The following is a 26,690-nucleotide window of genomic DNA, read 5'->3' on the forward strand; positions in this document are numbered from 1 at the left end:
GCGGGGGTGGCACGGCATGGCCGGAGGAGCCATGGGGGGGTGTGACAATGTGGTTCTGGCGGAACCCAACTGAGAGTGCCAACTCAGGACAAATTGCTCAAATAGGGCAGTTACAGCCCAAGGCTGGGGTTTTTTCCACCTCTAAGGCAAATCAAACCAGCCAGACTAAGAGGACTTTGGTCTCACCCCACTGGCTAACCGCAAGTCTCACAAGCAATCTCCTTAGACACTCCAGTTTCCCAGTATTACCACCAGTGCCACTCGTTATGGGGATGAATGGTTCTGAAAACCAGTACCCCAGTAAAAGAAAAAGGTTCTCCTGATCCCAAAGGACCAAGCCCCAGACCCAGGTCAATATACAAATCAGATCTTACCCACAAATCACGCTGTTGCCAATCCTTCAGAATCTAAAATCTAAAGGTTTATTCATAAAAGGAAAAAGATAGAGATGAGAGTTAGAATTGGTTAAATGGAATCAATTACATACAGTAATGGCAAAGTTCTTGGTTCAGGCTTGCAGCAGCGATGGAATGAACTGCAGGTTCAAATCAAGTCTCTGGAATACATCCCCCGCTGGGATGGGTCCTCAGTCCTTTGTTCAAAGCTTCAGCTTGTAGCAAAGTTTCTTCAGAGGTAAGAAGCAGGATTGAAGACAAGATGGAGATGAGGCATCAGCCTTATATAGTCTTTTCCGGGTGTAAGAACACCTCTTTGTTCTTACTGTGGAAAATTACAGCCAAATGGAGTCTGGAGTCACATGGGCCAGTCCCTGCATACTTTGCTGAGTTACAAGGCGTATCTGCCTTCTCTCAATGGGTCCATTGTACAGCTGATGGTCCTTAATGGGCCATCAAGCAGGCTAGGCAGAGCTAATCTCAGCTTGTCTGGGATGCCACCCAGAAGCATAGCATAAGTTTGCCATACAGACAGTATAGAGCCAATATTCATAACTTTAACTACAAAACTGATACACACATATAGACAGCATAATCATAACCAGTAAACCATAACCTTGTCCTAGACACCCCATATAACCCCCTTTATACAAGATTTGGGTGCCACTACAGGACCTTGGTTGCAACAATGATCTAGACGGTCCCAGTTTATGTCAATAACGTCACAGGGGGGCTGCGGGGACAGTACGGCATGGCCGGAGGAGCCATGGGGGGGGGCCGAGGGGGCGGCACGGCATGGCCGGAGGAGCCATGGTGAGGGGGCACGGCCGGAGGAGCCATGGGGGGGGCCGAGGGGGCGGCACAGCACTGCCGGAGGAGCCATGGGGGGGACCGCGGGGGTGGCTCGGCAGGGCTGGAGGAGCCATGGGGGGGCCGTGGGGGCAGCACGGCATGGCCGGAGGAACCATGAGAGGGCCGAGGGGGCGGCACGGCATGGCTGGAGGAGCCATGGGGGGTGGCCGCGGGGGCAGAACGGCATGGCCGTAGGAGCCATGGGGGGGCCGCGGGGGCGGAACAGCATGGCCGGAGGAGCCATGGGGGGCCGCGGGGGCGGCACGGCATGGCCGGAGGAGCCATGGGGGGGCTGCGGGGGCGGAACAGCATTGCCGGAGGAGCCATGGGGGGCCGCGGGGGCGGCACGGCATGGTCGGAGGAGCCATGAGGGGGGGCCGCGGGGGCGGCACGGCATGGCCGGAGGAGCCATGAGGGGGGGCTGCGGGGGCAGCACGGCATGGCCGGAGGAGCCATCGGGGGGGGGCGAGGGGGCGGAACAGCATGGCCGGAGGAGCCATCGGGGGGGGCCGAGGGGGTGGCATGGCATGGCCGGAGGAGCCATGGGTGGGGGCACGACCGGAGGAGCCATGTGCGGGGCCGCGAGGGCGGCACGGCATGGCCGGAGGAGCCATGGCGGGGGGCACAGCCGGAGGAGCCAGGGGGTGGGCCGCGGGGATGGAACGGCATGGCCGGAGGAGCCACGAGGGGAGTCGAGGGGGCGGCACGGCATGGCCGGAGGAGCCCAGGGACCACATCTCCGCCGGGCCATGCAAACACTGAACAGCAGAGATCTCACTGCCAGGGAACCCAGTGGGACCAGCGTCCCCTCCTTGGTACCTGAGGGGGCAGCTCCTGCCCAGGGCCAGCTCAGCCTGCAGGGGCGGGGAGGGGAGGGCTTGTGTGGCTGAGACCATGCAGTCAGGGAGCTGCCCCCAGCAAGCACAGACCAGGCTGCCTCACACTAAAGGCAGGTGGTAGGAACATGCCCCAGAGCCCTGGTTATCCCCGGAGAGCATCACACATGCTCTCTGCTGAGTAGGTCGTGCTGATCAGTGACCATGTTGGATGCCCAGGTCTGTATCCAGACTGGTGGAGAGGGACTGGCTCTTCCCACCTTGGATCTACCGGCCGGATCGGGGTACCCGGTACAGACAGGTGCCGAACCCAGAGCCCCGAGCTGTGCAATGCTCTAGGGATGAGTGAAGCTGCCCCTGAATGAGCCCCCAGCTGAGGTGCTCCATGCCCCCACCATGTTGAATTGGATCCTTCAGCTTTGTGACCCCAGGGGCAGCCCAGCATGTGAGGGGAACAGGCTCACTGGGCAGGTCCCCGGGGAGATCAGGACTCAGGGAGAGGGAGGGGGCCACAAGAGGGTCTGGAAAAGACAATGGGTGAGATTTCACTGCAGGAGAAGGGGCTCAGAGAGCCGGGAGGCGGAGATGCCGGGGAGAAGGTTGTTACTGGCTAACTGGAGCGAGGGAGGGATCCCACAGGAGGAATAGTTGCCCTGGCAATTCCAGTGCACCCCAATCTGACCCTGCACCCCAAACTAGCATCACACCACTCCCCAATATTAAACTGCACCCCGACATAGCACCGCGCTGCACCCCAGGATCTCACTGCAGCCCAATAGGAGAGGACGTTGTAGCCCTAGATACCTCCACACTGCACCCAGTACAGCATTGACCTGCAACCCAATGTACCGTGTGACTTGTGTGTGATGTAGGAGATCAGGTAGGTCGGCCACGGGGCTCAACACAAAGAGCAGCACTGCTTTGAGAGAGGGTCACTCAGCGTGGATATGGCCTCTGCTGAACTCTTGTGTATTACGTGGTCACAGGAGTATGGCCCTGGCTCAGCCTTGGTTTCCACCTTGTCCCGGTTGTTGGGTTTGGGAATTTCACCCAAGTGCTGGTAGAACCTGGATTTCATCCCTCAGACAGGCCTGGGAGCTGAGCAGATGAGGGTGAGCGGCTCCCCTCGGAGATACACAGTGTGTGGGGGGGAGCACAGAGAGAGTGTGGGGGCCGGCAGGGAGTCTGGAACAGAGATAGCGGGGAGACCCCTAGGGAGTGAGGGGAAGAGCAGATGGGGGAATGAGGCACCGACACAAGGCTTCAACCCAGCCCCACCTTCCTGCCCCATGACTGTGAAATAACCCATGGCAGATATACATGGGGGAGCTCTCCAGTAAACCAGTGGGAACAGAGCCCCCTCCCCAGTACCTGCTGGGCCCAGCACAGCATGGTTGGATCCCTTCCCAGTGGTTGAGCCCTACACCCACCCACGTGAACAGGAGAGGAGCCAGGGACACCAGGGATTGGATACCACCAAGGAATAAGCAGCCTCTGGTCCCTGCTGGACTTTCCCCTCCTTCCCGAGGGGTGTTGGAGTCTCAGCCAGTAACATGCTCATGCTAGAGAGCTCTGGGGCTGGGTTCTCACTGCTACACATTCTCCACACTGGGGGAGTGGGGTGCAGAGGGGGTTGAATGGGGCAGGGTTGTTGATGCAAATGGTTCAACCCCAAGACCCTCATTCCCATCAGGGTATTCACCCCACATCCTCCATCTGGGGGACAGAAGTGCAAGAGGGGGGAGAACCCATCAGCCGACTTTCAGACCTGCCGAGCTGTAGCTAGAAAGCATCAAAGTGAAAGAGAAATGAGGAAGCTCAGGTGGATGTGGGGAAGGGAGGGGGGAGTTTTTCTATCTCCCACGTTTCCTCTGGGGTCTCTGCAGAACCTACTATTAATGTCCCGCTGGGCAGTTCTGGGTCTGTGCCCCTGGCTCTGAGTTGACTGTGGGAGCCCAGAGCTGGGGCAGGGAGAGCTTCCCCCGTCCACACACAGCCCCACAGTGATGGTCCCATGCATGGGGGGGACTCCATGAAATGGGGAGGTGGGTGCTCAGTCTCCACAGCCCATCCAGCCCCCGCTCTCTTTGCTGAGGCTGCCAATGAAGGACTGGGGCATCTTCTTCCCTATGGCCTGGGCTTGGACCCACCAAAGGGACCCCCCAGAGAGGCATGAGCTGGGGTTTCTCTTCTGCCCCCAACGACATGGCTCTGGACAGGAGCTGCTGCTGCTGGTGCAGGTTCCACAGGAGATGCCTGTGAACTGGACGGCCTGACCCACCCAGGGGATGATCCGGGGGCATGCGGGGATGCCCCCTTCCTTGCAATGCCAAACATCACAGTGTGGGAGGAGGGGGATCCCATTGCCTGAGACCTCCCCACACTCAACGAGAGCATCTCAGCAAGGACAGGAGATGTTGTTACCTGCAGGGGTCTCTGGCCTGGGGAGAATCTGGAAAGAGGCTGGAAGAGAAGAGAACAGAGGGGCTGAGAGCTATGGGGAGGAGATGGGGTGGGGTGTATGAGGATGGAGGGATGTGGAACAGGGTATCACTGGACAGACACACAGAGGGATGGGGGTTGAGGGAGGTCACTTACCCAGCAGAGGCAGAAGGAGAGTTAGCACCATGCTGAGCTGGTCGTTCTGGGCTCGGAGCTGGGTTCTCAGCTCAGCCACCGGCCCTGTCTGGGTGCAAGGAGGGGGACGGGCCCCTCATCTCTGATGAAGGCAAAGGAAGTCACAGCCTCAGGTGTGGTCACTGCTCAGCTCCGGGACTGGAGAGACACTGGCGCCTGGTGCATAGGGCGTGCGTAGGGGAGGTGGCCATTTATCAGGGCTGACAGTGGGCAGGGGACGGAGCAGCAGTCCCAGATTACTGACACCCCCAGGGGTGAGCCAGGGTGCAAAGGAGCTTCAGATGAGTTACACTGGCTCACACCCGCTGGGATCTAGACTTAGAGTGACTCCAGTGGAGCTACGGCCCATTGACCCCAGCTGGGATCTGGCCCCATTCACTCACTGGCGCTACGGCCCATTGACACCCAGTGGGGATCTCGCTCATTCATACCAAAGACTCTGAAACCAACCCTCTGGTCCTGCTGTGGCCTTGGGGTGTGTTTTAAACTGACATTTGGAGGTGCTGGTGTGGTGCAGGGAGCTTAGCACACACGGGGAGTGACGGGGCTGGGGAGGGTTTCCAGTCCCCAATCCCTGACCCCGTGTGTTGGGTATTGACTCCGCACTGGCACTGAGAGGGGGAACAGGAGCTGGAGGGTGGGCCCAGCCCAGTTGGAGGTGGGGAAAGTGCATCATTTTTCATTCCCCTACCAGCCCCCGGGAATGGGGGCCAGGATTCCTAGACACAATGAGGAGAAGCACCGCTGAGGTTGGGAGAGGGTCTCCAGAGGGAAAGTCCTAGGAAGCATCGGTCTGTTCCAGAGCCGGATGAGCCTGGGGAGGGGTGAAGGGGCTGCGGGGGCAGGGGAGCCGGGGGAGAGATGGAGAATTATGTTTATCTGAGTTGAGTTTACTGGACTCTTTGTTTATCCCCACAGGGGAGAGTCTTTAAAGTGACCCAGCTGAAGGGCCCCATCATGGGAGGAGAAATCATCCCAGGGCTTGAGCTGCGCCCCACCCCTGACACGGCTGCATTTCAGTAGGTTGCTGGAGCGTTCATTGACACCTCTGCTGCTATTGTAGTTAGCCGGCCTTCCCCAGCAGTCTCTTGGGATCCCTTCTGCAGCCGGTTTGCTTCCGAACCGCACCTAGAGACCAACTCTACACGCTCGTGCTCCACACGTTGCATTTCCTCACCCACAAAGTGGTGGGACTATTTACCACCTGTGAAGGGTGAAGAGCCCCGGTGGGCCAGTGTCTATTCTGCCCTGGTCCCACGGCCCACCAGGGATATCGGTTGGCAGCTCCTTCACAGAGCGGTGAGCACAGGCATCTATCTGGCATGGTTCACTCCCATTCCTGAGGCCTGCCCCTTCTGCAGCATGAGGGAGAACCTGGCGCACACCTACCTCGAATGCACCAGGTTGCAGCCCCTATTTCGGCTCCTCCAGAACCTCTTGTTGAAGTTCTGGCTGCACTTTTCCCCACACCTGTTTATTTTCGCACACCCTATCCTTGGCCCCACAAAGTCACGAGACCTCTTCGTCAACCTCCTCCTGGCCCTGGCTAAAGTCACCATCTATAACACCAGGAGGAGGATGCTGACGAGGGGGTGCTCTGCGACTGTGGGGGCCTATTTCCGTTCCTCCCTGCTCTCACGTCTCCGGGCAGAGTTCCACTGGGCAGCGTCCTTGACAGCTTTGAGGAGCAGTGGGCGCTGTCTGGTGTCCTCTGCTCGGTGTCCCCATCCGGTACCCTCATTTTGAACCTCTGACCACCACTCCCGAACCTGTTTTCTCGTTAGTTGTCCCAAGGAATCAGTTGGAACCCGGGTCCAGTGGTCCCTCCCGCTAGGCTGGGGGAGGGGCCTTTAGAAGTGGGCGGGCTTGCGCCCACTCACATTCCAGGCTTTCCAATAAGCCTCACTACACACCCCAACAGGTGATTGGTTCTATAATTAGATTTCACCTAGCCAGTAACAAATGTGGACTCCTGGATCACTTTACCAGCCTTATCATGGAGTCACAGGACAGTCCCCTTAGGGTCTACAGTCTACCTTGCCAGGCAAACAAACTGGAATTAGTTGTAATGGTCACTGACACCAAAAATCAAATCACGTTTAGGTTGCTTCCAGGTCCAAGAGACCAGTCACTTACCCCAGATCAACTGGTACCTTAGTTCCTACACCAAAGACAACACCTGTAGCCAATCCTGTGATAAAATGTCTAAAGCTTTATTAACTAGGAAAAAAGAATAAGAGTTATCAGCAGATTAAAGTAAGAAAACATTTACATGCCAATAAATTACCATCAAAGTCCGAAGAGTGACAGATTTGTAGTGATCTGTCAATTCAAAGAGTCTTTAAGGCCAGACCTAGAAGGCAGCCCTGGGGATCTCTGGCTTCAGTTCAGAGTCTCTGGCCTCTCTGAATTCAAAAAGCCAAAAAGACGTAATTTCTTCTCGTCAGGGATTTTTATTCTCTTCCCCCCAGATGTGAAGAGAACGGGACGAGTTCCCATCCACGTTTCCTCTTCATGTGTGGGGGGATGCAATCAACAAAGTGTTTCGTCCTCTGATGTTCCACAATGGTGTGTCAGGTCTCTATGGACCTTCTGTTGCTGGGCAGAAAATAACACCTCCTCTGGCAAAGTTGTATTTCACACTTGGTCATGCTTCTCTCCAGACTGTGTGGGCGTTTACAGTTACAGAGCAAACAAATATCACCTTATAACATGCGATATTGACATTATGCATGAGATTAATGCAGGCAGCAACATACAAACATTTTATAGAGTCTAAACACGAAAGACATTCTTAGAAGAGTATTACCTATTTAGAGCAAAAAGAATATACAGGTGACCTGGTTTGATCTCCAGCTATGAGGTTGTCAGTTCTTAGCTAATGCCTGCAGCCTGGCAAAAGCGGAGATCAGACTTCCCAGCATCACACAAGCCATCCTGTTTTTCTTATCTGCCAGTTTGCTTGATGCATGGAGACTCATAAGTCCACATTCCTTTGTCTCGGGCCACCTTGTTTATCAAGTATCAGAGTGGTAGCTTATGCTCCAATACATCTGTTAGTCTATAAGGTGCCACAGGACTCTTTGTCGCTTGTTTAGCAACCACACCTACAACATATTTCCAGCATACATATGTAACTCTTTCTACACAACCCCTACATACATCATACAGTGATATTCCCGGGCAGTGGATCACAAGTTTTTATATGATACCCGACAAGCTGCTGGTTGGCTAAATAGTCTGACAACAGTGTGTTGGGTGTGCGCTTTGCCAAGTGGCATAAAAGAGATCTTGAGATATAAAGGGTTAAGGATACAGATGCCTGGAGGAGGAGAAGATGCAGAGAGACCTAGAGAGGGTTTCCCCTCCTTATTTAGCTGCCTTCCGGGTGCGCATTGTCACCATCTCGCTATACAGCACATGCTCATCTTCAGCAGGCTTGGCTTTGTTTTTCGACTGGGTTGCCTGGGCCTCCAAGGCCGGGAATACCATGAGCGCGTAGGTGACTTCAGAGCCCTGGTGGGGGAGGAAAGAGAAAGGGTGAGAGGGAGGGGTGCACGGACTGGTTGCACTGGTTGCAAGGATATTGGAGGACAGGATGAAAGTGAGCTCAAAAAACTGGAGAATTGCCCTGAAATCTGTAAAATGAAATTGAGGGAATTACTAAGTTCTCCAGCGAGGAAGGAAAAATGAAAGGCGGCAGTACAAAATGGGGTATAACTGACGTGACAGGAGTATTGCAGGAAAGGTGTTCTAGTGGGGCACAAAATCCATATGAAGCAACAGCACGGTGCTGCTGACAAACGGCCATCCCATAGGTAAGACATGGGAGGTAACTGTCCCGCTCTACTCAGCACTGGGGAGCTCTGATCTGGCGCGCTGGGTCCAGCTCTGGGCATCGCACTTTAAGAAAGGTGTGGATGAACTGGAAAGAGTCCAGAGAAAAGCAACAAAAATTATAAGACATTTAGAAAATACGGCCTATGTGGAAAGGGTGAAAGAATCGGGCATCTTTAGTCTAGAGAGGAGAAAGCTGAGGGGGGACATAACTGTCTTCTAACATGACATTCTAAAGAGAACAGTGATCAATTGTTGTCCATGTCCACAGGGCCGGTGCAAGGAAGTTTCGTGCCCTAGGCGAAACTTACACCTTGCACCCCCTCCCAGCTCCCTGCCCCCCCTCTGCCCTGAGGCGCTGCCCGCGGCAGCTCCCCTCCCCCCGGGGACCCATGCGGCTGCACCCCACCCCAGCTCACCTCTGCTACGCCCCCTCCCCGAGCACGCGGTCGCCGCTCCACTTCTCCCGCCTCCCAGGCTTGCAGCACCAATCAGCTGTTTGGCGACGCAAGCCTGGGAGGGCAGGAGAATTCGAGCGGGGGCGGCGTGCTCGGGGAGCAGGTGGAGCAGAGGTGAGCTGGGGTGGGGTGCTGCCGCATGGCTCCCCAGGGGGTGGGGAGCTGCCGCGTGGGGGAGCTGCCACAGGGCTCCCTACCCCAGCTCACCTCTGCTACGCCCCCTCCCCGAGCATGTCGCCCCCGCCGGCAATGACAATAATTGCATGGAGCGGCCGCTGCGCTGGGAGAGGGAGTCTGAGCCAGACGTGTCAGCGCGCTGCCGGCAGCCCAGCCCAGGAACACTGTAAAAAAAAATTGGGGACACTACTTTTTGGTGCCCCCAAATCTTGGCGCCCTAGGCAACCGCCTAGTTTGCCTTAATGGTAGCACCGGCCCTGCCTGTCCACTGATGGTAGGACAAGACGTAATGGGTTTTATCTGCAGCAAGGGGGATTTAGGTTGGATATTAAGAGAAAATTTCTAATGAGATGACTCCTTGAGGTCCCTTCCCAGCCCTACATTTCAGTGACTCAGTGGAGGTTTGGGGTGATGGTGAAAGGGGTGACGAATTCCCAGCCCTGCCTCCTGGATGAACAAACCCTGTGCAGCATCTCTTTGTGGCTGTTCACTGTCTGCCCCACCCTAGACAGGGAGCTCTATCTCAGGACTGAGGAAAAGATCCAGGCTGTGCAATTTTAAGGCAGTTGGACTGTGCCTGGGTTTGAAGCTTAGCCTATAAATCCATTTTGTTACCTGTTCCATGTGTTCTGCACCAGGAACCCTGGCTTTAGATCCCTGATGATCATGACCAGGATGCAGGTTTCTGGCACATCCTCTGGGCTCAGATCCCTCTGTGCTTTTCTGAGGCTTTGGAACTAAAACAGAACCAGATAAAAATGGAGATGAAGTCTGGAGTATCATGAGGAAATGACTTGCTATAATGTGCAATCTGGAGAAAGAAGTTACACTCATCTTTTACCTGTTGATTTCTGTATGTGTGTGATTCTGCAGCTTCTACCAGGGCACAGGGTGAAAACGGAGCCAACAATTTATCTCTGTTTGTTTAAGTTTACATTTCCCCGCACTTAACCATAACCACAACTGATGATCTTCATGCTCACATCTAACCATAGAGCTATTGCTTAGCCACAACCCAGCCCCTCACCACAACCCTAACAACTAACCCTAACAACCTGAGAAGAAGTTTGGACCTATCTCAGTGCTCTTGCCTTGGATATGGGAAAACCAAGTTTGGACTGTCTGCTCTGCCACCCACTTCCTGTGTAATCTTGGACACCATGGGAGTTGGGCACCTCAATACCTTTAAAATTCTGGCCCATGGTGCCTCATTGTTCTACATGTGAAATGGGGATAATTGTCTTTCTCTGTCTTGCAGCAGTGTTGGGAGGATAAACACCTTAAAAACTGTGACATGCTCAGACACTTTGGTAATGGTGGTGATGTAAATACCTTAAAAATGAAATATGGAGCCCTTAGCCCAAACTCAGCTAATTAGTGATGGGGTTTCTTAGAATGGAAATAGATGCCCAAATCCTGATGAAATTAATTAAGGGGAGAAAAACTTTTGAAGTGATAATCAAGATGGCCCATTTCGGACAGTTGACACGAACATGTGAGGATACTTTACCCTGGGGAAATAGATTCAATTAGTGTAATGACCGAGCCATTCCCAGTCTCTGTTCAAACGTCTAATGACTCTTTGCCTCCTTTGAGAATCACAACCTACACTTAAGATGAACCTCAGAAACCCAAAATTCAATTTGAACCCAAACCCTGAAGTATCACTGTAATGTTAACCCTAATTCTAAATCCTATTTTATGTGTACCCTTGATTTAGGCTCTGAGGTCTGTGTGTTGTTATGAAGACACAGACAACTTGCATCCAAAGGTGGAACTCTCTGATATTCAAACAGAGTAGAACACAATAGCCAGAGTTTGCTGTTTGTAACAGTCTGTAGTTTCCTGGTCTACCTGCATCGCTCACCTCCGCCTTGCAAGGGGAAGGTTGATCTTTGATCTCTGTTGCCACATCCCACTTTCTTACACAACAATGACAGCTATTCATCCTCAGCCCCTAGCTCAAAGCAGCCGGGACCTTGGGTCTTTCTCTCCGTCCTCTGCAGCAGGGGGAACACATCACCTGCTGGGATCATCTGAACACGTCTCTCCCAAGCAATCCCCTGCCCTTTCAAGTGTGTCCAGGCATTGGTGGGACGTTGGTCCCTCCTGTTCTCTGCTGGTGGGCTCAGTATAGGGGTGCCTGGCTGACATTAATAGCCTGTGATATACAGGAGGGGAGTGTAGATGATCTAATGGTTCCATCTGGCCTTGAATTCTATGAATCCCCTAATTCCTAGATTTAAATTATGCCCCAGTGTGACACAGGGCCTACATGACTTGCAGGCTAATTGACCCGGATTCAACCTTTACAGACAGATTAGTAGATAATGATTGTGTTTTGTGTGTGTTTACATATATATTGACAGGTTTCAGAGTAGCAGCCATGTTAGTCTGTATCAGCAAAAAGAACAGGAGTACTTGTGGCACCTTAGAGACTAACAAATTTATTTGAGCATAAGCTTTCGTGGGCTACAGACCACTTCTTCAGATGCATAGAATGGAACAGTAAGAAGATATTTATACATACAAAAAGAACAGGAATACTTGTGGCACCTTAGAGACTAACACATTTATTAGAGCATAAGCTTTCGTGGACTACAGAAGTGGGCTGTAGTCCACGAAAGCTTATGCTCTAATAAATTTGTTAGTCTCTAAGGTGCCACAAGTATTCCTGTTCTTTTTGCGGATACAGACTAACACGGCTGCTACTCTGAAACCTGTCTTTATACATACAGAGAACATGAAAAGGTGGAAGTACCCATACCAACTGTAAGAGGCTAATTAATTAAGAGAAGCTATTATCAGGAGGGGAGAAAAACTTTTGAAGTGATAATCAAGATGGCCCATTTCAGACAGTTGACAAGAAGGTGTGAGGATACTTTAACATATGGAAATAGATCCAATTAGTGTAATGACCGAGCCATTCCCAGTCTCTGTTCAAACCTAAGTTAATGGTATCTAGTTTGCATATTAATTCAAGTTCAGCAGCTTCTCATTGGAGTCTGTTTTTAAAGCTTTTCTGTTGCAAAATTGCCACCTTAACATCTGTCACTGAGTGATTAGAGAGGTTAAAGTGTTCTCCTACTGATTTTTGAATGTTATGATTCCTGATGTCAGATTTGTTTATTCTTTTGCCTAGAGACTGCCCGGTTTGGCCAATGTACATGGCAGAGGGGCATTGCTGGCACATGATGGCATATATCACATTGGTAGATGTGCAGGTGAACGAGCTCTGATAGCGTGGCTGATGTCCATCCAGGACACACCACACGATCCATTGTCTACAGCCAAGCTCTAAGATACAACCGCATTTGTTCCAATCCCTCAGACAGAGACAAACACCTACAAGATCTCTATCAAGCATTCTTAAAACTACAATACCCACCTGCTGAAATGAAAACACAGATTGACAGAGCCAGAAGAGTACCCAGAAGTCACCTACTACAGGACAGGCCCAACAAAGAAAATAACAGAACGCCACTAGCCGCCACCTTCAGCCCCCAACTAAAACCTCTCCAGCGCATCATCAAAGATCTACAACCTATCTTAAAAGATGATCCCTCACTCTCACAGATCTTGGGAGACAGGCCAGTCCTCGCTTACAGACAGCCCCCCAACCTGAAGCAAATACTCACCAGCAACCACACACCATACAACAAAACACTAACCCAGGAACCTATCCTTGCAACAAACCCTGCTGCCAACTCTGTCCACATATCTATTCAAGTGACACCATCATAGGACCTAATCACATCAGCCATGCCTCAAGTACTCCTGTTCTTTTTACATATATATTGTTAGAGGTTCATAATGTAACCAAACAGTTCCTGTCTGTATTCTGTTAGTTCAGAGATCAAAAAGAGATGTTAACACTTAGGTGAACTGTGAATGTAGTAATATCATCCTTCTTATTTCTCTTTGAAGTTTGTAGTAAACTACCTATAAATGGCTGAAGATGGGTAATTACCTTATGCTAATCAATGTAGCTAATTACCGGTGATGCTTAGGAAATAAGAGGCCTACTTCAAAGGGACAATGCTTTTCCTATTGTTCACCCAAGAACTATATGCTGTCCAGAAGCTGCAAGAGAACTACAAGATAAAAGGAATCTTGGGTCCTGATCCTGTTATCTCAGATCTGCTTAAGCTTCATCAGGGGACGTTTGAGTTGCAAGACAGAGATTTCCAGTTCCATTCTGGATCGCCCTGATATTGGACATTGGACTGGAACCTATGGAACTTGTTCCAAAAAGTCCTTTCAGAATTCTAAAGCTCACCATCTCTACTACGAAACTGACCTAAGATCTCTATTCATACCGGTATGTACAACGATCTGTTAACCTACACTCTCCCTATCTTTTCCTTTTCAATACATCTTAGTGTAGTGAATAAGAATTGGCTGGCAGCGCGTATTTGGGTAAGATATTCATTATCTTGCTGGGTAAGTGTCCAATCCTTGGGGACTGGTAGAGCTTTTCATATGATGAACAAAATGTTCAGTAATATTTGACTTGGCTGTCTGGGTGGGAGCCCAAGGCTGGGTTGCTTTAAGGGAATGGTGTTTTCGCTTCTGGGTAACCAGTAAGGTATCGTGGAAGCTGTCTTGTTGCTAGCTTGGTAAATCTAAGTATTAGAATAACCATCAGTTTGGGGGATCATCTGCCCCGTTCTTTGCCGTTTGCCCTGATCGAGCAATCTCAGTGTGGGCCCTCTGGAGCCCCAGTCACAACCAGTTTTATACTTTACCCTCTTCTTAACCCTAACCCTAACCCTAACCACTGAACTAACCCCTCAGTCCCCAGCACAAAACCTGTTAACGGTTTTCAACTCTTTTGAATGTACTGACAATCTGCTGCTTGAAAACACAGATTACTGCCTCTCAAAAGCCTGTTTCTTTACCGGTTTATTGATGTTACTATTGGTAGTAAATATTAATCTTTTGTGATTCTCTTTTGTATGTACAACTCTTGTTATTCCTCGGCCCAAAAGCTCAGAATCCTTTTAGCTAAACTCTACTCCCAAAGAGTGTTTTGTTTTAGACTAACGAATGTCTATAATCATAGTAGGTCTGTACTCAGCCTGTTCTCCACTCTACTTTTCCCCTGACCTTTTTGACCTTCCCAGATATCCAGAAAGCAACTGCTAGTAAATGACGTGTCATTGCAATAGACTAACTGCTGTAGTTTATAAGGGATGCTTATAAATGCTCACTGTGGTTAATAAAATATTAGTAGTTACCAACATTTACAGGGAATATTTGTTATAACACATGTATTCTATAATCAGTATAACTGCAAACCATTAAATAATGTATTGATTAATGTCCAAGTCATTAAGAGCAAATTGTGGTGATAGACAGTCCCAGTAGTGATAGATTATCAGGGTTGAACCGGACCTCAGGTCATCATCTCGTCCAACCCCCTGGTCAAAGCAGGACCAATCCCCAGACAAATGTTTACCCTAGTTCCCTAAATGGCCCCCTCAAGGATTGAGCTCACAACCCTGGGTTTAGTAGGCCAAATGCTCAAACCACTGAGCTATCCCTCCCCTGCATCACAGGTGTCACTGGCTTATTAATTAAAAAAAAATGAAAACACAAGAAAGGATTTTCTTTGTTTTAAACCAGTATATAAGGTGTGACTTTGGGGGAGTGAGTTAGAAGTGAAGTAAGCTGCCAACACTTCTCCAGGCTCAGAGGGTTTGTACGTTTTCTTTCTTTTCTCTATAGACTGCAGTATTAAGGATTGATTCATTGTCTTAAATCAAACTTCAGCTGAGTTGGTTATTTGACAACATGTGTTATTAAAATAAATACGTACCAAGATACATTTGAAAACCCATAAATATTTTTACATCTCTATCTTCTTTGTAAACACTGCCTTCTCGTTGAAAGGTACATACCTCATTTGCCAGGCACAGTTCAGTTTTGGTTTCCATGCCCACACCATGGCCTGTTGCTTTGCGGTTGTTAATAGTTTAAAACTATTTACGCTGATCACTACAGAATAGTTATTGGCAAGACCATATCGAGGGAGCAGATGGGTGATCACAGTGCGTCTCCCCCTTTCACTCACCTCTTTCCTTCCTCCTGCAGTAACAGATGAGAGCAGCAATGGCTCCAACCAGAAGCAAGAGGCCACCTGTTGTCAGCAGAATATCACGGGTACTGTAAGAGGCTGTTCACGCAGCAGAATAAAAAAAGAGAGGGAAGGGCCCATGAGAACAGCCAGACATCCCTGAGAAAAGTTCTGAGACCCACAAAGCAATCAAATTTTGGTGCAAGGGCTTTCTGACAACCCTTCACTGTGTTGTCTATGGCACATTCAGTCTGTAATAGCCTCATTCTAAAGAGGAGAAGGGTGGTTCAGTGGTTATGGGGTTGGCATTGGATATTGGGATTCAAATCCCTGTTCTCCCGCAGGCCCCCTGTGGGACTTACTCTCTCCTTGCCTCCATTCCCCATCTCTAAAATGGGCACTGAGGGGCTAAATCGGGGAAGGCAAACTTTTTGGCCTGAGGGCCGCATTGGGTTTCAGAAATTGTATGGAGGGCCGGTTAGGGGAGGGGGTTGTGGCCCGGCCCCCACCCCCTATCCGTCCCCCCCCCGGGACTCCTACCCCATTCAACCCCCCCGTTCCCTGATGACCCCTGCCTCATCCACCCCCCTGCTCCCTGTCTCCTGATTGCACCCAGACCCCCTGCCCCTGACTGCCCCCCACCGCCCCATCCAACCCCCTCCTGTTCCTGACTGCCTCCCCGGGACCCCTGCCCCCATTCAACCACCTGTTCCCTGCACTCTGACTGCCCCGACCCCTATCCACACCACCACCCCAAACTCCCCTTCCCTCTATCCAACCCCCCCGTGCTGCCCAGCTGGAGCCAGCCACCCCACTGCACAGCTCAGACACTGGGTCAGGCTGGGCTCTGCAGCTGCGCTGCCCCAGAAGCTCACAGCCCTCCAACCCGGAGCATTGTGGTGGCGGTAGAGCGAGCTGAGGCTGCGGGGGAGGGGGAACAGCAGAGATGGGGCCGGGGTAGCCTCCCGGGCCAGAAGCTCAGGGGCCGGAAAGGAGGGGTCCCGCGGGCCAGAGTTTGTGCACCTCTGGGCTAAATCTATTAACAACATTGTGAGGGACTCAGATACTTGGACCATGGAAGTGTCATAGATAGAAAGGACCTGGGGGGGGGGGGAGAAGGGGATTTTCATCTCTACTTTGTTTTTTATAACCATGTGACATCTGTCACCTCATCTGACCTCCCTTTCCCAGGAGAGCTCCTGGGGATGGTTCTCCTCAAATGGGAGCAACACAGGGAGCTGAACTAAGAAATTAGGGAAGTCTGACCTGTCCTGGTGACATTCACAGTGATGTTCACTGCCCAACTCCTAGGGGACGGGATCCACCTCCCACTCACTTTCTCCTCGTACCCGCAGGTGAATTTCCCGGTGTTGTTGGGACTGGCCCGGGGGATGCTGAGCACAGAGACATTTGTAGAGCTGATGCCGGGCTCCTTGGTGTTGTTCTCAGACCCCATGTCCCCAGGGATGATCTCGACTCTGTCCTTGTAGAAGTGAAATCTCCGCTCTCTGGCATCTCTGGAGACCGCGCAGGTGATGAGCAGGGGGAGTCCTTCGCTCACTGCTCCAGAAGGGGGATCCAGCCTCAGCACTGGCTGGGGAGGGGGATCTATGGGGAGCAGCAAAGGGGAGGGGTCAGCTGGGACATGGCAGTGGGGAATGTGGAGATGGTGCCCAGAATTCAATTTATTCAGAGCTTACCTGGGCTCTCTCTCCAGAGCTTCTTGCTTCACCTCAGGATCCAGAGGGGCTCCCCACTGAAATAAGTGAGAGCCGGACTAGGGGGTGGAGATGGCCTCCTTCAGATATTCTATGGGGCTGGGATGTGGGGGTCAGAAGGTGGCCTGGGTCACCAGGATCTGACTCGTTTTCTGTCACTTCTCCGTTACTAATGCCCCAACCCTGATATTTATGGAGCCCTCTGTAGATAGGGAGGGCCCAGGGCATCTGGTGATTTCTGCCTCTTTGGGCCAGACTGTGAGAGCTGGATATCCTGGTGGGATTCTACCATTCCAGGGGGTAGAGGTGCAAGGTGACCATGTTGGATGCCCAGGTCTGTGTCCAGGCTGGTGGAGAGGGACTGGCTCTTCCCAACATGGATCTCCCTGCCGGATCGGGGTACCTGGTACAGACAGGTGCCGAACCCAGAGTCCCCCGCTGTGCAATGTTCTAGGGATGAGTGAAGCTGCCCCTGGATGAGCCCCCAGCTGAGGTGCTCCATGCCCCCACCATGTTGAATTGGATCCTTCAGCTTTGTGACCCCAGGGGCAGCCCAGCATGTGAGGGGAACAGGCTCACTGGGCAGGTCCCCGGGGAGATCAGGACTCAGGGAGAGGGATGGTCGACACGGGGGTCTGGAAAACAGGGGTCAGGATTAGATGCAGAAGGTCCGACCTGGCTGGGATCTCTGGAAGGCCTGGGAGGTGAGGGGCAGATGTTACCAGGTCAAATTCATCTCAGGAATTAGAGGGGGATGGAGACTTCTCCATGGGAAACTCCCTGTACCCCTGTACCTCACTGAGCTCCAACCCTACACTGTGCCCACATGTTACCCAGCAGGAGACAGCGGATTATCCCTCTCTGGCGTATTGGTGCCAACATGGGGACTGGGTAAGATGCTATTAACTGATCCGTCTCCTGATGATAATTATGAATGAAGTGCTAGTTCTGGAGGCTTAGAATGGACAATGTAGGGAGCTCCCCACAGCAGTGCCCAGAGCTGTGAGCTTCCCCAAAGCAGTGCCCTCTAAACAACAAATTTACTGATCAGCTGGGAGCCTGCTGTTGGGGAGCCCAAACCCACCATGGCTTGTCTGGGGGAGGTTTAGGTTGGATATTAGGAAAAACTTTTTCACTAGGAGGGTGGTGAAGCACTGGAATGGGTTACCTAGGGAGGTGGTGGAATCTCCTTCCTTAGAGGTTTTTAAGGTCAGGCTTGACAAAGCCCTGGCTGGGATGATTTAGTTGGGAATTGCTCCTGCTTTGAGCAGGGGATTGGACTAGATGACCTCCTGAGGTCCCTTCCAACCCTGCTATTCTATGATTCTATGACACCAGGGCCTGACAGAGACCATAGATGGGGGAGATTTGGAGTTTGTTTCATTAAACCTCTCTAAGTTTTAAAATGTTACTACTGACTGGCAGCCCCCGAACCCAAAAGTAGCACCTATGGCTATGCCCCCTCCAAACACACCAGGGGATCCAGAGACCCAGGGAGTGAAACTAAGCAGAGACAGGGGTTGAAACTGACCCAGTGGACGGCCCCATCTGGAGCTGAGAAACTGATCTGTGTCACACCCGGTACTTGGAGCAGAGATTCCCAGCCACAGGGTGAGCAAACAGCAGGAGACAGGGGGTCTGAGCAAGTCAGGGTCACAGTTTCACCACTTACAAATATCAAGTACTGTGAGCTCAGAGTGAGTTTGGAGGCAGATGGAAGGACTGGAAGGGGAGGGTGGAGAGAATGATCTTTAGAAATGATGTCCTACTCAAGTAAATACAGCACTCACCTCTCACAGAGATGGAGACCGGGGCACTCTGCACAGATCGGATCTCCCTTCCGGATGGGCGTATCCGGTACAGGCAGGTGTACCACCCGGAGTCCTCTGGCTTCAATTTTAAGTCTTTGGCCTGGGAGTTGCTGCTTCTGGATAAGACATCAGGTGAGATGTTGCTTCCCCCGGACTTGTAGAACTGAAATCCTGTAACTGCCTCATCTCCAATCGGAGCTGAACATGTGAGCAGAACAGACTCCCCGGAGAGGTACAGCTTGTGCGGGGGGCTCAGGGAGAGGGTGGGGGCCGCCGGGGTGTCTGGAAAAGACAACGGATGAGATTTCACTGCAGGAGAAGGGGCTCAGAGGAGCCAGGAGGAGGAGATGCCGGGGACAAGGTTATTACTGGCTAACTGGAGTGAGGGGGAGGGGATACCCATAGAGGAATCATTGTCCCAGGCAATTCCACTGCACCCCAATCTGACCCTGCATCCCAATCTACCATCACACTGTTGGGGTCCACTAGGCATAGCTACCAGGTAACTCGGGAGAGTGGAAGGCCAAAAGTGCCGATGAAGCTCTTTTGCTCTGGGTCTGTGAACCACAGTGACTCCATCTTGTGAACTCTCACCTACTTCTATGCTAACTGTTTACATGCTCTGAAGTAGGCTGAAGCAGAAATGTAGCAGATGGCTGCAGTTTCACTCACACTAGCAGAAATAATAGAGATAAGAAGCGGGGTAGTTAGTTTGCAGGCATCTAATCCAAGGTCGCAAAGACTGGGAAAGTTTTCTCACAAGCTTATGTAGAGCTTATTGTAACAGTTGTCTGGAAGGGAGGGGGAAGGGGGAACAGCCAGACAAAGAGATGTATGCAAACAGTTTGGAGTATAAAAGGTAAAAGTTGTTTCTATTTGTTGCACTGGATTTGAGACATGCTGGTCTCCTAGTGCCATTTCAGAGCTCTGAAATAAACTTGGCTTGCTTTCTCCCCTCGGTGTCTTTATTGGTGCCAAGCACACTGGGCGACGGACCATTGTTGTCCCCTCGAGCCCTTTAGGGCGGGCAACAACACGACTCCCCAATACAACACTGCACCTTGACAGAGCACCTCACCATGCCCCAGGATCTTACTGCAACCCAATAGGAGAGGAAGTTTCAGCCCTCAATACCTCCACACTGCACCCAGTACAGCATTGACCTACAACCCAATGTACCGTGTGACTTGTGTGTGATGTAGGAGATCATGTAGGTCAGGCCCAGGGCTAAACACAAGGCAAAACAGGCCTCACCCAGCACTGATATTGAGAGAGGGTCACTCCGCATGGATATGGCCTCTCCTGGAGCCTGGTGCATTTTCAGATTACAGGAGTATGGCCTTGATTTCCCTCTGGTCACGATTACTGGGGTTGGGGATTTCACCCAAGTTCCAGTAGAACCTGGATTTCATCCCTCGAACAGCCCTGGAAATCGAGCAGATGAGAGTGAGCGGCTCCCCTTGGGGATACATGGTGTGTGTGAGGGGGATGGGGGCACAGCGAGAGCCTGGGGGCCGGCAGGGAGTCTGGAACAGAGGCAGGGGAGAGACCCCCACAGAGTGAGGGGAAGAGCAGAACGGGGAACAAGGCCCCAACACAGGGCCTCAACCTAGTCCCACCTCCCTGTCTCGTGCCCCAGTGCCTGTGACATACTTGATGGCAGATATACGTGAGGGAGATCTCCAGTAAGCTTGTGGGAACAGCGCCCCCTCCCCCGTACCTGCTGGGCCCAGCACAGCCTGGCTAGATCCTCTCCCAGTGTCTCAGCTCCAACCTCCACCACCTGGATGGAAGGGGGGAGGGAGACAAATGGGATGGGATCCAAGAAATGAGCAGGCTCCAGTCCCTGCTGGACTCTCCCCTCCTGCCTCATGGGTGCTGGAGTGTCAGCCAGTAACACGCTCACCCTAGGGAGTTGTGGGGCTGGCCTCTCACTACCCCACACTCTCCATGCTGGAGAAGTGGGACCCAGAAAGTGTGTTGGAGGGGGGAAGAGTTGCTGATGCAAATGATTCAACCCCAACACCCCCATTCCCTCAGGGTATTCACCCCATGTTCTCCATTCTAGGGGCAGAGGCAGAAGAGGGGGGAGAACCCGTCAGCCGACCATCAGACCTGCCTAGCAGTAGCTAGAAAGTACTGCACAGAAATGAGGAAGCCAGGGTGGATGTGGGGAAGGGAGGGGGGAGTTTTTCCACCCACCGCGTTTCCTCTCACTGCTCCCCTGTATCTCACTGAGCCCCAACCCTGCACTGTGCCCACATGTTTCCCAGCAGGAAGCAGGGACACTCTGTGTGGGATTCGCTGGCTGGACTGGATTGCCCAGTGCACAGCAGGGGTACGGGACGGGTTGTCTCTGTCTCAAATGTGAGCATCAGCCGGTCACTCCACTGGGACCAGGGACCCCTTCAAAGACGAGATCCCTGACTTGAGAGAAGAATTTGTATCCTATGGTGCTTTCACCCCCGTGCCCACCACAGAGTGTCTGAGAAGCAGGGAGTGGCCCTGACTAGAGGCAGGGAGTAAAGCTGAGGTGTTGGGGGGGGGGGTGACCATATGGCAATTTTCTATTAATACCGTGGATGCCTCAGTTTCCCCTATGTGCTGCATGGCTAATGAGGTGGTGGGAAAAGATTGTTTCCTCTTTGCAGAGACCCAGATATCGGGTGTGGCTGATGCCTAGCGGCCTGGGACTTGGGGCCCCATGCCCATGAAGAGCCCAAGAAGACAATGGTCACTCCAATTGCTTGGACATTTGATGACTAGCAGCTAACGACCATGGATGGCCCCCCCCTGCAGGAAGGCAGTGGGGTGTGTCCAGCTGGAGAACAAAGGGCTAAGGAGAAGGGTCAGGTGACAAGGTTTCCCCTAACAAGAACAAAGGACTGAGGAGCGGACAGGTGGGGTTGCTAAGTGTGGGCTCCTGGAAGGAGAAGATGCTCAGGGACTGGGACTACAGAGGGGTCAGAGGACTCTGGACTCCGGACTGACCCAGATGGTCTTTGCTGTAACTTTCTGTTCTCTACGGTAACTAAGGACTTTCTACGCTGGTTCCGAAATAGCCAATAAACCTCCTGCTGTTACCGCACTCGCTGAGAGTCACTGCAGTTTAAGGAAGGTGGGGGCGCGTTGCTCCCTTTGGGTGTGCAAGTGTCTGTCTCAGGTGTGCAATGAGGTGGTGTCGCTGCGGGGAGCTCGAGGCGTGACCCAGGGGGGCTGAAGGCTCCAAGGTTCAGTCCCAGGAGGTGCTGCAGCCAAAAGGCCCCTAGTGAGACTGTGACCCTACGGGGGCTGACACATGGAAGGGGCCGTCCCAGGCACGGCTCCAGAGCGGCTCTAGAGCACCGCACCTGAGGCTCTGTTACAGGGTGGGCGTCAGATCCCTAGAGACTCTCCCATCAAACAGCAGGAAAAACAGGGGCTCACCTGTCACTCTGATGGAGATGGAGCTGCTATTCCATGATGAGATCTCTCGATTTGATTCCCATCTCCAGTACGCACAGGTGTATGTCCCAGCATTTCCCTTCTCAGCTGTGAGCTCCAGCCGGGCGCCTTCATTCGGGTGTTGGATTCCTCTGGGCTCCTGCTGCCCTTGATAGAAGAATGTGTATCCCGAAACCAGCTCATACCCAGGAGCCAAGCACTTGAGGGTAACCCGCTCCCCTGGGAGATACACTGTGTACCCGGAGTCCTGAGAGAGCGTGGGGGCCAGCGGGCGAGCTAGAACAGAGGCAGAGGGGTCAGTGCAGAGGGAGAGGCCATGATGGAATGAGGAAAAGGGAGAACGGGGAAGAGATGAGTTCTGGAGAGACATGATCACAAACCAGCCTCATCTCACTGCTCGGCACCTGCCCCCATGCTGGGAAATACACCATGGGAAATAAACCACGGCTCGTCTCTCTCTCTCTCTCTCTCCCTCTGGGATCTTTTTATAGATTCCAAGGCCAGAAGGGACCATTGTGATCATGGACTCTGACCTCCTGTGTCACCCAGGCCTTAGGACTTCCCTGAACTGATTCCTCTGTGACCTACAGCAAATCTCTGAGAGAAACATTCAGCCTCAATTCAGAAATCATCAGCGCTGGAGAATCCACCACGACCCCTGGGGAATTGTCCCAGTGGTTAATTCCCCTCACTGTTGGCAGTCTGAATTTGTCTTGCTTCAGCTCCCAGCCTTTGGGTTGTGTTTGATCTTTGTCTGTTCAATTGAAGAGCCATCGATTATCAAATTTCTGTTCCCCAGATAGGAACCTTCTCGTTGTTACGCTAAACAGCTCGAGCTCCTGGAGTCTCTCACTCTAGGCAGGTTTTGCAACCATTTAATCATAACCCTAAACCTTCCCTTCCCCTTCCCCAATTTATCTCCGTCCTAGAATGGTGGAGACCAGAACTGGACGCAGGATTCCAGCAGCGGTTGGCCCAGGGCCAAATCCAGAGGTAAGATGGCTCCTCGCACCCTGGCATCTTTGTATGCCATGGACATCTGTGCATGTGCCATCACCCCACCACTCAGAGGCAAGGAGGAGGAATTATACCCATCCTAACTGGTGAAACTGAGGCCCAGAGTTCATCAGGAGCTTAAAGGAGTTAGGCCTCAACACATTTCAATGGGATTTTGGCACCAAACACCCTTCGTCTCCTTGGAGATCCCCAAGGGAAGTGACTGGTCAAGGGCCAAGGGGAGACTCTGTGGCAGGACTGTGAACTGGACCCTCTCTAAGTCCCAGCGCACTGTCGAATTGTCAAGACACATCTGGCTCAGGGATTCCTATAATGTCTACCATGGCACTACCTAGCAGTATAAATTGGACCCAGCCCCACTGAGACCCAGTTCAGTGTCCAAACCACACATCCAGTCTGTCACCGCTGGGGTTTCTGGGTTGCCGATCGCTGCGGTGTCTGGGTGAGTGACCAGCTCCCGGCTGCTCTAGGAAATAAACCCTGGTGCAGATTTTGCCAGGGAGAAGTGGCTGAGGAGTGGGGATGGGGAGCGTCTTTGATTGTCCTTGTACAGCCACCAAGATCTCCACATTCTCTCTCCAGATGTAACTGGGCAGAAGGTGGAAAGCTGAGGCTGGGGGACCATTGATGGAACCCCGACAGCCCCATTCCCATCGGCCGCTTCATCCCACACTGTCCATCTGGGGATTTTGTGGAAGGGAACTCAGCTGGTGGTGGGGGGTGGAGTTTGGGGGACAGGCATTCAGCAGAGGTGTGTGTGTGTGTGTGTGTGTGTGTCTGCACGCGCGCGCTCCCTGCCGGAGAGAATGAGTCATGCTCTGTGTGTGCAACATTCATCGCATCGGCCACAAGTCCTGGATTCTGCAAAGGAAATGGGGTGTCTCCGAAATGCAGATACTCCAAGGGAAGCCGAGGACAGCCCAGAACTCACCTTTCACAGAGATGGAGACAGCAGGACTCTCCACAGATTTCATCCTGTAACCTGATGGCCCTACCCAGTACGCACAGGTGTATGATCCGGTGTCTTCATGCGTTATATAGCTCAGGGTGTGCGTGTCACTGTTACCGGAGGAGATAATCTGTCCAGCAGCTCCGGAGAACTGGAATCCTGTAACAGTGTGATCACTGGGAGGAGCCAAACACGTGAACATAACAGACTCCAAGGTGACGTACAGCTGGTATTGGGGGCTCAGCGAGAGGGTGGGGGCTGCCGGGGTCTCTGGAAAAGACAACAGGTGAGATTTCACTGCAGGAGAAGGGGCTCAGAGAGCCGGGAGGAGGAGATGCCGGGGAGAAGGTTGTTACTGGCTAACTGGAGCTGGGGGGTGGATAACCACAGAAGAAATAGTTGCCCCTAGCAATTCCACTCCACCCCAATCTGACCCTGCACCCCAATCTACCATCACACCACACCCCAATATAACACTGCACCCCGACATAGCACCGCGCCGCACCCCAGGATCTCACTGCAACATAATAGGAGAGGAAGTTGCAGCCCTCGATACCTCCACACTGCACCCAGTACAGCATCGACCTGCAACCCAATGTACCGTGTGACTTGTGTGTGATGTAGGAGATCAGGTAGGTCGGACCCAGGGCTAAACACAAGGCAAAAGAGGCCTCACCAAGCACTGATATTGAGGGTTGCTCAGTAAGGATATGGCCTCTGCTGGAGCCTGGTGTATTGTGAGGTCACAGGAGTAAGGCCCCGGCTCAGCCTTGATTTCCATCTGGTCCCAGTTATTGGGGTTGGATATTTCACCCAAGTGCTGGTAGAACGTGGATTTCATCCCTCGGAGAGCCCCGAGAGCTGAGCAGATGAATGTGAGCGGTTCCCCTAGGAGATACATGGTGTATGTGGGGGGGGATGGTGCAGAGGGAGCCTGGGGGCCGGCAGGGAGTCTGGAACAGAGGCAGGGGAGAGACCCCCAAGAGAGTGGGGGGAAGAGCAGAAGGGGGAACAAGGCCCCAACAAAGGCCCTCAACCTAGTCCCACCTCCCTGTCTTGTGTCCCAGTGCCTGTGACATGCTTGATGGCAGATATACATGGGGGAGCTCTCCAGTAAATTTGTGGGAACAGTGCCCCCTCCCCAGTACCTGCTGAGCCCAGCACAACCTAGCTAGATCCTCTCCCAGTGTCTGAGCTCCAACCTCCACCCTCTGGATGGGAGAGGGGAGGGGGACAAATGGGATGGGATTCACCAAGAAATGAGCAGCTTCTGGTCCCTGCTGGACTCTCCCCTCCTGCCTCATCGGTGCTGGAGTCTCAGCTAGTAACACACTCACCCTAGGGAGTTGTGGGGCTGGGCTCTCACTACCCCACACTCTCCATGCTGGAGAAGTGGGGCCCAGAAAGAGCGTTAGAGGGGGGAAAGGGTTGCTGATGCAAATGGTTCAACCTCAAGACCCTCATTCCCATCAGGGTATTCACCCCATGTTCTGCATTCTGGGGGCAGAGGCAGAAGAGGGGGGAGAACCCGTCAGCCGACCATCAGACCTGCCTTGCCGTAGCTAGAAAGTACTGCACAGAAATGAGGAAGCCAGTGTGGATGTGGGGAAGGGAGTGGGGAGTTTTTCCACCCACCGCGTTTCCTCTCACTGCTCCCCTGTATCTCACTGAGCCCCAACCCTGCACAGTGCCCACATATTTCCCAGCAGGAGGCAGGGACACTCTGTGTGGGATCCGCTGGCTGGACTGGGTTGCCCAGTGCACAGCAGGGGTACGGGACGGGTGGTCTCTGCCTCAGCTGTGAGCATCAGCTGGTCACTCCACTGGGACCAGGGACCTCTTCAGAGACCAAATCCTGCTTTGAGAGAAGAATTTGTATCCTATGGTGCTTTCACCCCTGAATGCCGAGCACCTCAGTTTAGCACCTTCCCCTCTTATACGCGAAGACAGCAGAGGATCCTGGTGTATTGGTGCCAGCAGGGGGTCAGGGTAACATGACAGGAACCAATCCCTGCCTGATAGAAATCAGGACTGAGGAATCCAGGCAGCTGCAGGGATGAAGATTCACAGTGGGTGGCCCTGATAGTGCCCAGCCAGGTCTCCAGCGCTGTGAGCTTCCCCCAAGCAGTGCCCACCTGGGACCCCAGTGCTGGAGCTACCCCACAGCAGTGCCCTCTCAGTGCCCATTCTTTTGCTGATCAGGTGGGACCCCCGTGCCCACCACAGAGTGTCTGAGATGCAGGGAGTAGCCCAGACTAGAGGCAGGGTGTAAAGCTGAGGTGTTGGGATGTGTGATCATATGGCAATTTTCTATTAAAAGGGTGCATGCCTCAGTTTCCCCTATGTGCTGCATGGCTAACGAGGTGGTGGGAAAAGATTGTTTCCTCTTTGCAAAGACCCAGATATCGGGTGTGGCTGATGCCTAGCGGCCTGAGGCATGGTGCCCGTGCCCATGAAGAATCCAAGAAGACAGTGACCAC

At 52.7% G+C, this 26,690-nt stretch overlaps 1 long non-coding RNA gene across 1 annotated transcript; it reads right to left on the reverse strand.

Annotated features, from left to right (window-relative positions):
- Positions 1-6,949: 6,949 nt before the first annotated feature.
- LOC135975524 (uncharacterized) lies at positions 6,950-15,425 on the reverse strand. The gene is made up of 3 exons (XR_010592457.1): positions 15,269-15,425; positions 9,808-9,929; positions 6,950-8,236 (listed from the first exon to the last, which is right to left on the reverse strand). It is a non-coding gene; the product is annotated as an uncharacterized LOC135975524 (long non-coding RNA).
- Positions 15,426-26,690: the final 11,265 nt, after the last annotated feature.

Source organism: Chrysemys picta, chromosome 13, assembly GCF_011386835.1.
Source record: "Chrysemys picta bellii isolate R12L10 chromosome 13, ASM1138683v2, whole genome shotgun sequence".
Taxonomy (NCBI): domain Eukaryota; kingdom Metazoa; phylum Chordata; order Testudines; family Emydidae; genus Chrysemys; species Chrysemys picta.